The sequence below is a fragment of the Arachis ipaensis genome, chromosome B8, assembly GCF_059453495.1.
Source record: "Arachis ipaensis isolate K30076 ecotype BB chromosome B8, ASM5945349v1, whole genome shotgun sequence".
Taxonomy (NCBI): Eukaryota; Viridiplantae; Streptophyta; class Magnoliopsida; order Fabales; family Fabaceae; genus Arachis; species Arachis ipaensis.
The window spans coordinates 74049697-74060169 of NC_142443.1; the positions used below are offsets into that span (position 1 = coordinate 74049697).

The 10473-nt window shown below is 38.5% G+C and overlaps 1 non-coding gene across 1 annotated transcript; it reads left to right on the forward strand.

Annotated features, from left to right (window-relative positions):
- The first annotated feature begins 7804 nt into the window (after positions 1 to 7804).
- On the forward strand, positions 7805 to 7912 carry LOC148548496 (small nucleolar RNA R71). Its single transcript, XR_015897596.1, has one exon. It is a non-coding gene; the product is annotated as a small nucleolar RNA R71 (small nucleolar RNA).
- The last annotated feature ends 2561 nt before the right edge of the window (positions 7913 to 10473 follow it).

A 10473-nucleotide genomic window follows, 5' to 3' on the forward strand; every position in this document is an offset into this window, starting at 1 on the left:
TCTCTTGAATGCCACCATCATTCTAGCTTACGCCACGAAGATTCCGGTTAAGAGATCTAAGAGATATTCATTCTAGCTTATTTCATGTAGAACGGAAGTGTTTGTCAGGCACGTGTTCATAGGGGAGAATGGTGATGAGTGTCACACATAATCATCACCTTCATCACGTTCTTGGGTGCGAATGGATATCTTAGAAGCGAAATAAGATGAATTGAATAGAAAACAGTAGTACTTTGCATTAATCTTTGAGGAACAGTAGAGCTCCACACCTTAATCTATGGAGTGTAGAAACTCTACCGTATGAAAATACATAAGTGAAGGTCCAGGCATGGTCGTGTGGCCAGCCACCAAAACGTGATCACAGGATCAAAATACAATCCAGGATCCAGGATGGTCAAAAGGACGTCTAATACAATAGTGAAAGGTCCTATTTATAATAAACTAGCTACTAGGGTTTACATGAGTAAGTAATTGATGCATAAATCCACTTCCGGGGCCCACTTGGTGTGTGTTTGGGCTGAGCTTGAGTGTTGCACGTGTAGAGGTCCTTCTTGGAGTTGAACACCAATTTTTGTGCCAGTTTGGGCGTTCAACTCTGGTTTTGGCTCCTTTTCTGGCGCTGGACGCCAGATTTGGGGAGAAAGCTGGCGTTGAACGCCAGTTTACGTCGTCTATTCTTTGCCAAAGTATGGACTATTATATATTTCTGGAAATCCCTAGATGTCTACTTTCCAACGCAATTGGAAGCGCGCCATTTCGAGTTCTGTAGCTCCAGAAAATCCACTTTGAGTGCAGGGAGGTCAGAATCCAACAGCATTAGCAGTCCTTCTTCGACCTCTGAATCTGATTTTTGCTCAAGTCCCTCAATTTCAGCCAGAAAATACCTGAAATCACAGAAAAACACACAAACTCATAGTAAAGTCCAAAAATGTGAATTTAACATAAAAACTAATGAAAACATCCCTAAAAGTAACTAGATTCTACTAAAAACATACTAAAAACAATGTCAAAAAGCGTATAAATTATCCGCTCATCACAACACCAAACTTAAATTGTTGCTTGTCCCCAAGCAACTGAAAATCAAATAGGATAAAAAGAAGAGAATATACTATAAATTCCAAACTATCAATGAAACATAGCTTCAATCAGATGAACGGGACTTGTAGCTTTTTGCCTCTTGAATAGTTTTGGCATCTCACTCTATCCATTGAGGTTCAGAATGATTGGCATCTATAGGAATTCAGAGTTCAGATAGTGTTATTGATTCTCCTAGTTCAGTATGGTGATTCTTGAACACAGATTCTTTATGAGTCTTGGCCGTGGCCCTAAGCACTTTGTTTTCCAGTATTACCACCGGATACATAAATGCCACAGACACATAATTGGGTGAACCTTTTCAGATTGTGACTCAGCTTTGCTAAAGTCCCCAATTAGAGATGTCAAGGGTTCTTAAGCACACTCTTTTTTTGCTTTGGACCTTGACTTTAACCGCTCAGTCTCAAGTTTTCACTTGACACCTACACGCCACAAGCACATGGTTAGGGACAGCTTGGTTTAGCCGCTTAGACCAGGATTTTATTCCTTTAGGCCCTCCTATCCACTGATGCTCAAAGCCTTGGGATCCTTTTTATTTGCCCTTGCCTTTTGGTTTTAAGGGTATTGGCTTTTTCTGCTTGTTTTTTCTTTTTCTTATTTTTCTATTTTTTTTCGCCTATATTTTTTTTTTCTGCAAGCTTTGTTCTTTGCTGCTTTTTCTTGCTTCAAGAATCATTTTTATGATTTTTCAGATTATCAAATAACATGTCTCCTAGTCATCATTCTTTCAAGGGCCAACATATTTAACATTCTTAAATAACAACTTCAAAAGACATATGCACTGTTCAAGCATTCATTCAGAAAACAAGAAGCATTGTCACCACATCAATATAATTAAGCTAAGTTCAAGGATAAATTCAAAACTCATGTACTTTTTGTTCTTTTGAATTAAAACAGTTTTTATTTTAAGAGAGGTGATAGATTCATAGGACGTTCATAACTTTAAGACAAAGTTACTAACTATTAATGATCATGTAATGAAGACACAAACACAGATAAGCACATAATCATAGAAACGAAAAATAGAAGAAACAAGAACAAGGAATGAATCCACCTTAGTGATGGTGGCGTTTCCTTCTTGAGGAACCAATGATGTCCTTGAGCTCTTCTATGTCTCTTCCTTGTCTTTGTTGCTCCTCCCTCATTGCTTTTTGATCTTCTCTTATTTCATGAAGCATGATGGAGTGCTCTTGATGTTCCACCCTTAGTTGTCCCATATTGGAACTCAATTCTCCTAGGGAGGTGTTGATTTGCTCCCAATAGTTTTGTGGAGGAAAGTGCATTTGAGGCATCTCCGGGATCTCATGGTGATGAGCTTCATACGCCTCTTGAGCTCCATGAATGGGCTCTCTTGCTTGCTCCATCTTCTTCTTAGTGATGGGCTTGTCCTCTTTAATGAGGATATCTCCCTCTATGTCAATCCCAGCTGAATTGTATAGGTGGTAAATGAGGTGAGGAAAGGCTAACCTTGCCATGGTGGAGGACTTGTCAGCCACCTTGTAGAGTTCTTGAGGTATAATCTCATGAACTTCCACCTCTTCTCCAATCATGATGCTATGGATCATGATGGCCCGGTCTATAGTAACTTCAGACCGGTTGCTAGTGGGAATGATTGAGCATTGAATGAACTCCAACCATCCTCTAGCTACAGGCGTGAGGTCCAATCTTCTTAGTTGAACCGGCTTGCCTTTGGAGTCAATCTTCCATTGAGCTCCTTCTACACATATGTCCATAAGGACTTGGTCCAACCTTTGATCAAAGTTGACTCTCCTTGTGTAGGGGCGTGCGTTCTCTTCCATGTTTGGCAAGTTGAACGCCAACCTCACATTTTTTGGACTAAAATCCAAGTATTTCCCCCGAACCATTGTAACATAGTTCTTTGGATCTGGGTTCTTACTTTGATCATGGTTCTTGGTGATCCATGCATTAGCATAGAACTCTTGAACCATTAGGATGCCGACTTGTTGGATGGGATTTGTTAGAACTTCCCAACCTCTTCTTTGAACTTCATGTCGGATCTCTGGATACTCATTTCTTTTGAGTTTGAAAGGGACCTCGGGGATCACCTTCTTCTTGGCCACAACATCATAGAAGTGGTCTTGATGGGCTTTGGAGATGAACCTTTCCATCTCCCATGACTCGGAGGTGGAAGCTTTTGTCTTCCCTTTCCCCTTTCTAGAGGATTCTCCGGTCTTAGGTGCCATCAATGGTAATGGAAAAACAAAGAGCTTATGCTTTTACCACACCAAACTTAGAATCTTGCTCGCCCTCGAGCAATAAAAGAAAGAATAGAAGAAGAAGAAGAAGAAATATGGAGAGGGAGAGGGAGATGTGGTTTCGGCCAAGAAGGGTGTAGAGGGGTGTGTTGTGTGAATTTGATGAAGAATGGAGGGCTTTATATAGGGAAGGGAGGGGGGGTTAAGGTTCGGCCATATGGGTGGGTTTGGGTGGGAAATTGGTTTTGAATTTTTGAAGGTAGGTGGAGTTTATGAGGTAGGTTTATGGGGAAGAGTGGATGGATGTGAGTGGTGGAGAGGTGATGGGGAAGAGAGTTTGAGGTGATTGGTGAAGGGTTTTTGGGGAAGAGTGTTTATGGGGTTGTGTGAAAGAGAATGGTGAGAAGAAGTAAGTGGAGGTAGGTGGGGATCCTGTGGGGTCCACAGATCCTGAGTGGATCCTGTGGGGTCCACAGATCCTGAGGTGTTCAAGGATTTACATCCCTGCACCCATTAGGCATGTAAAAATGCCTTTGCACCCAACTCTGGGCGTTCAGCGCCAGGTTGGTGGCCATTTTGGGCGTTCAACGCCCATTTGTGTGCCATTTCTGGCGTTGAACACCAGAACCATGCCTGTTTTGGCGTTCAGCGCCCAGAAGCTGCCCATTTTGGGCGTTTGATGAGTATTTTGGTGAAAAATAAATTTCCCCCAAAACACACAAATCTAACCGGCAAGTGTACCGGGTCGTATCAAGTAATAAAAATTCACGGGAGTGAGGTCGATCCCACAGGGATTGAAGGATTGAGCAATTTTAGCTTAGTGGTTAATTTAGTCAAGAGAATCAAGATTTAGTTGAGTGTTTTGTGATTTGCAGAAATTAGATTGCATGGAATTAAAGAGAGCAGGAAATTAAATTACTGAATCTTAAAGAACAAGAAATTAAATGGCAGAAACTTAAAGTGCAAGAAATGTAAATTGCAGAAACTTAAAGTGCAAGAAATATAAATGGCTCGAAATGTAAAGGGGATTAGGAGTTGGATTTGCAGAATTTAAACAAAGGAAAGTAACTTGCATCAAACAAAAGAGTAAAAGAAGGTTTGGATTGAATCGGATCTTGAAGCAGTAAAGTAAATGAACATTAAAAGCAAGAAACAAAATGTAAATTAGGAATTCAGATCTCAGGGCCTAGAGACTAGAAAACCAAGTCTAGATCTCAATGCCTTCCTAGATCCGACAAGAACAATTGCAAGGGAATTGTAAATTGCAAGGAAAGTAGATGAGAAGCAAGTAACAGAAACGGAAATTCAATTGCAGTAAATAAACAGAGAGATCCAAGGATGAGATTGAAACAAAATTTCTTCAATTCTCTAACCCAAGATCCAAGACAATTGTAATTGAAATTGAAAGCAATAAAACTGAGAGGAAGAGAAGTGAATTCTCCTTCCCCAAGACAAAGAAATTAAAGTTCACTCAATATCCAAAGCTCTCCGAAAACTATTATGAAAATTCCAAAAAAAAAGCTCCCCCAAGAACTTGAATTCTATCCTATTTATACACTTTCTTCAAATGATCTTCAAGCCTTGAGTTGGGCCTTTGCTCTTGGTGGAATTGGGTTGAAAGAGGCCTTGGTTGATTGCTCTTGAAGTTTGGAGAAGAACCAAAGTGAACCAATTGAACCGGGTTTGAGTTTTGCAAAAGTTGGACCAAAAGTTTGAGCAAACTTTTGCTCCAACTTTTCATATCAGCTAGCACCACTTTGCTGATATGAACGTTGGTGCCAGCGTTAGGGGTCTAACTTTGGCCCTAACGTTGGCCTTGCCTTGTGTACTTGTGGCGCCAACGTTAGCCACCAAGTTAGGGGGCTAACGTTGGCGCAAACTTTTGCTCCTCCTTGTGATTTTCATGTGCCAACGTTAGCCTCCAAGTTAGGGGGCTAACGTTGGCGCAAACTTTTGGTGCCCAGGGAGGTTTTCTTCATGCCAACGTTAGCCTCAAAGTTAGGGGGCTAACGTTGGCGCAAACTTTTGGTGCCCAGGGGTGAATTTCATGTGCCAACGTTAGCCTCAAAGTTAGGGGGCTAACGTTGGCGCAAACTTTTGGTACCCAGGGAGTGATTTTCAAGTTCCAACGTTAGCCTCCAAGTTAGGGGGCTAACGTTGGGGCTAACTTTTCAACCAAAAGTTTGTGCAAAAGTTTGATGCTAACTTTAGGTCCAGCTTTTTGCTTCCTAGTTCAATTTCACTTATTCCATTGTCTTCTCTTTACTCCTAGCTATTCCTTCTTGCTTCAACCTTTCTCCAAGCTTTCTTCACCTATAATTAATCAACCAAACACATCAAAGCTATGCTTAAAATCATGAGATATTCATTCTTTCATAATATGTGATAATTATAGTATAAAACCTCATGAAATAGCATGAATTCATACATGGTTGATTCAATCAAGGGAAACATAAAAATCTACCTAATTGGCTTGCTTGTAGCTCAAGAAAGTGCATAATTCTAATGAAAACAAAAGAAAAAGACTAGTTAAACTAGGCTAGGATGACTTGTCATCAGCGTTCAGCGCCAGAACCATGCTCTGTTCTGGCGCTGAACGCCAGACAGATGCTCCTCCAGGGTGTGATTTTTCTTCTGCTGTTTTTGATTCCGTTTTCAATTTTTATATTCATTTTGTGACTCCACATGATCATGAACCTACAAAGACATATAACTAAGAAAAATATAGTTAGATAAATAAAAGTTGGGTTGCCTCCCAACAAGCGCTTCTTTAATGTCAATAGCTTGACAGTGGGCTCTCATGGAGCCTCACAGATGTTCAGAGCATTGTTGAAACTCTCCAACACCAAACTTAGAGTTTGGATATGGGAGTTCAACACCAAACTTAGAGTTTGGTTGTGGCTTCCCAACACCAAACTTAGAGTTTGACTGTGGGGGCTCTGGTTGACTCTGCTTTGAGAGAAGCTTTTTCTGCTTCCTCTCCATGGTTGTAGAGGGAGATCCTTGAGTTTTAAACACAAGGGAGTCCTCATTCCATTGAAGGACTATTTCACCTCTGTCAACATCAATCACAGCTCTTGCTGTGGCCAGGAAAGGTCTTCCTAGGATGATGGATTCATCCTCTTCCTTTCCAGTATCCAGGACTATGAAATCAGCAGGGATGTAAAGGCCTTCAACCTTTACTAACACGTCCTCTACTTGTCCATAAGCCTGTTTTCTTGAACTGTCTGCCATCTCTAATGAGATTTTAGCAGCTTGCACCCCATAGATTCCCAGTTTCTCTATTACAGAGAGGGGCATGAGGTTTATTCCTGAACCAAGGTCACATAGAGCCTTAAAGATCATGGTGCCTATAGTACAGGGTATTATGAACTTTCCAGGATCCTGTCTCTTCTGAGGCAATGTCAGTTGATCCAGATCACTTAGTTCATTGATGAACAAGGGAGGTTCAACTTCCCAAGTATCAATGCCAAATAATTTGGCATTCAGCTTCATGATTGCACCAAGAAACTTGGCAGTTTGCTCTTCAGTAACATCCTCATTCTCTTCAGAAGAGGAATACTCATCAGAGCTCATGAAGGGCATAAGGAGGTTCAATGGAATCTCTATGGTCTCTAGATGAGCCTCAGAGTCCTTTGGTTTCTCAGAGGGAAGCTCCTTATTGACCACTGGACGTCCCAGGAGGTCTTCCTCCTTGGGATTTGCGTTCTCCACTCCCCTTGTAGGTTCGGCCATGGTGCTTATGTCAATGGCCTTGCACTCTCCTTTTGGGTTCTCTTCTGTATTGCTTGGGAGAGTACTGGGAGGGATTTCAGTGATCCTTTTACTCAGCTAGCCCACTTGTGCTTCTAAATTTCTAATGGAAGACCTTGTTTCATTCATGAAGCTCACAGTAGCCTTGGATAGATCAGAGACTAGATTTGCTAAATTAGAAGCATTTTGTTCAGAGTTCTCTGTCTGTTGCTGAGTGGATGATGGAAAAGGTTTATTGTTGTTAAACCTATTTCTTCCACCATTATTAAAGCCTTGTTGAGGCTTTTGATCCTTCCATGAGAAATTTGGATGATTTCTCCATGATGAGTTATAGGTGTTTCCATAAGGTTCACCTAAGTAATTCACCTCTGCTATTGCAGGGTTCTCAGGATCATAAGCTTCTTCTTCAGAAGATGCCTCTTGAGTACTGTTGGATGCAGCTTGCATTCCATGCAGACTCTGAGAGATCATATTGACTTGCTGAGTCATATTTCATTCTGAGCCAATATGGCATTCAGAGTATCAACTTCAAGAACTCCCTTCTTCATAGGCGTCCCATTGCTCACAGGACTCCTTTTAGAAGTGTACATGAACTGGTTATTAGCAACCATGTCAATGAGTTCTTGAGCTTCTGCAGGCGTTTTCTTTAGGTGAATGGATCCACCTGCAGAAGTGTCCAGTGACATCTTTGATAGCTCAGATAAACCATCATAGAATATATCCAGGATGGTCCATTCTGAAAGCATGTCAGAAGGACACTTTTTGGTCAACTGTTTGTATCTTTCCCAAGCTTCATAAAGGGATTCACCTTCTTTCTGTCTGAAGGTTTGAACATCAGCTCTAAGCTTGCTCAGCTTTTGAGGAGGAAAGTACTTGGCTAAGAAAGCCGTGACCAGCTTATTCCAAGAGTTTAGGCTGTCTTTGGGTTGAGAATCCAACCATAATCTGGCTCTGTATCTTACAGCAAAAGGGAAAAGCATGAGCCTGTAGACTTCAGGATCTACTCCATTAGTCTTAACAGTATCACATATCTACAAGAATTCAGTTAAGAACTGAAAAGGATCTTCAGATGGAAGTCCATGAAACTTGCAGTTCTGCTGCATTAGAGAAACTAATTGAGGTTTCAGCTCAAAGTTGTTTGCTCCAATGGCAGGAATGGAGATGTTTCTTCCATATAAATTGGAATTAGGTGCAGTAAAGTCACCAAGCATCTTCCTTACATTATTATTATTTTCGGCTGCCATCTCCTCTTCCTGTTCAAAAATTTCTAAAAGGTTATTTCTGGATTGTTGCAATTTAGCTTCTCTTAATTTTCTCTTTAGAGTCCTTTCAGGTTCCAGATCTGCTTCAACAAGAATATTCTTGTCCTTGCTCCTGCTCATATGACAAAGAAGAGGGCACAGAAAAAATAATAATAATAATAGAGATACTTTATACCACAGTATAGGGATCTCTGTGTGAGTAGAAGAAGAGGGGGAGACAAAGAATGTAATATAATGGAAGAAACACAACTGTGAGGAGGGTTGAGATGTGAGATGAGATGTTAGTAGATGAATAAATAAATAGAATAAGATGGGAGAGGAGGAATTTTCGAAAATAATTTTTGAAAAAGAGTTAGTGATTTTTGAAAATAGTTTTTGAAAAATGTTAGTAATTTTCGAAAATTAAGATTTAAAAATTAAAAATTAAAATAATTAATAAATTAAAAAGAAATTTTGAAAAAGGGGGAAGATATTTTCGAAAATGAGAGAGAGAGAGTTAGTTAGGTAGTTTTGAAAAAGTTAAGAAACAAACAAAAAGTTAGTTAGTTAGTTGAAACAAATTTTGAAAACCAATTTTGAAAAGATAAGTAGTTAGGAAGTTAGAGAAGATATTTTGAAATCAAATTTTTGAAAAAGATAAGATATTTTTGAAAAGATATGATTGAAATTAGTTTTGAAAAAGATTTGATTTTTAAAATCACAATTAATGACTTGATTCATAAGAAATCACAAGATATGATTCTAGAATTCAAAGTTTGAATCTTTCTTAACAAGCAAGTAACAAACTTCAAATTTTTGAATCAAAACATTAATTGATTATGTTATTTTCGAAAATTTGATATAAAAATAAGAAAAATATTTTTGAAAAATATTTTTGGAATTTTCGAAAATAACTAAGAATTTTGAAAAAGATTTGATTTTTGAAAAAGATTTTGAAAAAGATAAGATTTTCAAACTGAAAATTTGATTTGACTCATGAGAAACAATTTGATTTTAAAAATTTTTGAAAAAGTCAATCCAAATTTTCGAATTTGATGAGAGAAAATGGGAAAGATATATTTTTTTTTTATTTTTGAAATTTTTATGATGAGAGAGAAAAACACTAAAAAGATGCAATGCATGAAATTTTTAGATCAAAACATGTGATGCATGCAAGAATGCTATGAATGTTAAGATGAACACCAAGAACACTATGAATGTCAAGATGAACATCATAGACACAATTTTGAAAAACTTTTAATGCAAAGAAAACATGCAAGACACCAAACTTAGAATTCTTTAATGCTTAGACACTAAGAATTCAAGAATGCATATGAAAAACAATAATAGACACAAAACAAAAAATCATCAAGATCAAACAAGAAGACTTACCAAGAACAACTTGAAGATCATGAAGAACACTATGAATGCATGAGAATTTTCGAAAAATGCAATATGCACATGCAATTGACACCAAACTTATAACATGACTCAAGACTCAAACAAGAAACATGAAAAATATTTTTTTTGATTTTTATGATTTTCTAATTTTTTTGATTTTTTTTTTCGAAAATTAATTGAAAAAGGAAAATAAGGATTCCAAAATTTTTAATATGAATTCCAGGAATCTTGCATTCTTAGTCTAAACCTTCAGTCCAGGAATTAGACATGGCTCACTAGCCAGCCAAGCTTTCAATGAAAGCTCCGGTCCAAAACACTAGACATGGCCAATGGCCAGCCAAGCTTCAGCATGTAATTCAGACATGACACGCCTGACATACTCATTCCCAAAGGAATTAGACATGGCTTTACAGCCAGCCAGGCTTCAACATGCTTCATGAAACACTAGAATTCATTCTTAAAAATTTTGAATAAAATTTTTGAAAACATTTTTATATTATTTTCGAAATCAGATGAGAAAATTTTAGAAATATTTTTGAAAAATTTTTGAAAATAAAATAAAAAGAAAATTACCTAATCTGAGCAACAAGATGAACCGTCAGTTGTCCAAACTCGAACAATCCCTGGCAACGGCGCCAAAAACTTGGTGCACGAAATTGTGATGTCTAGGTTCGAACAATCCCTGGCAACGTGAGCAACTTGGTACGCGTAATCGTGATTACACTTTAATTATGTAAAATTCATGGCTCTTTCTTTCCCCGGCAACG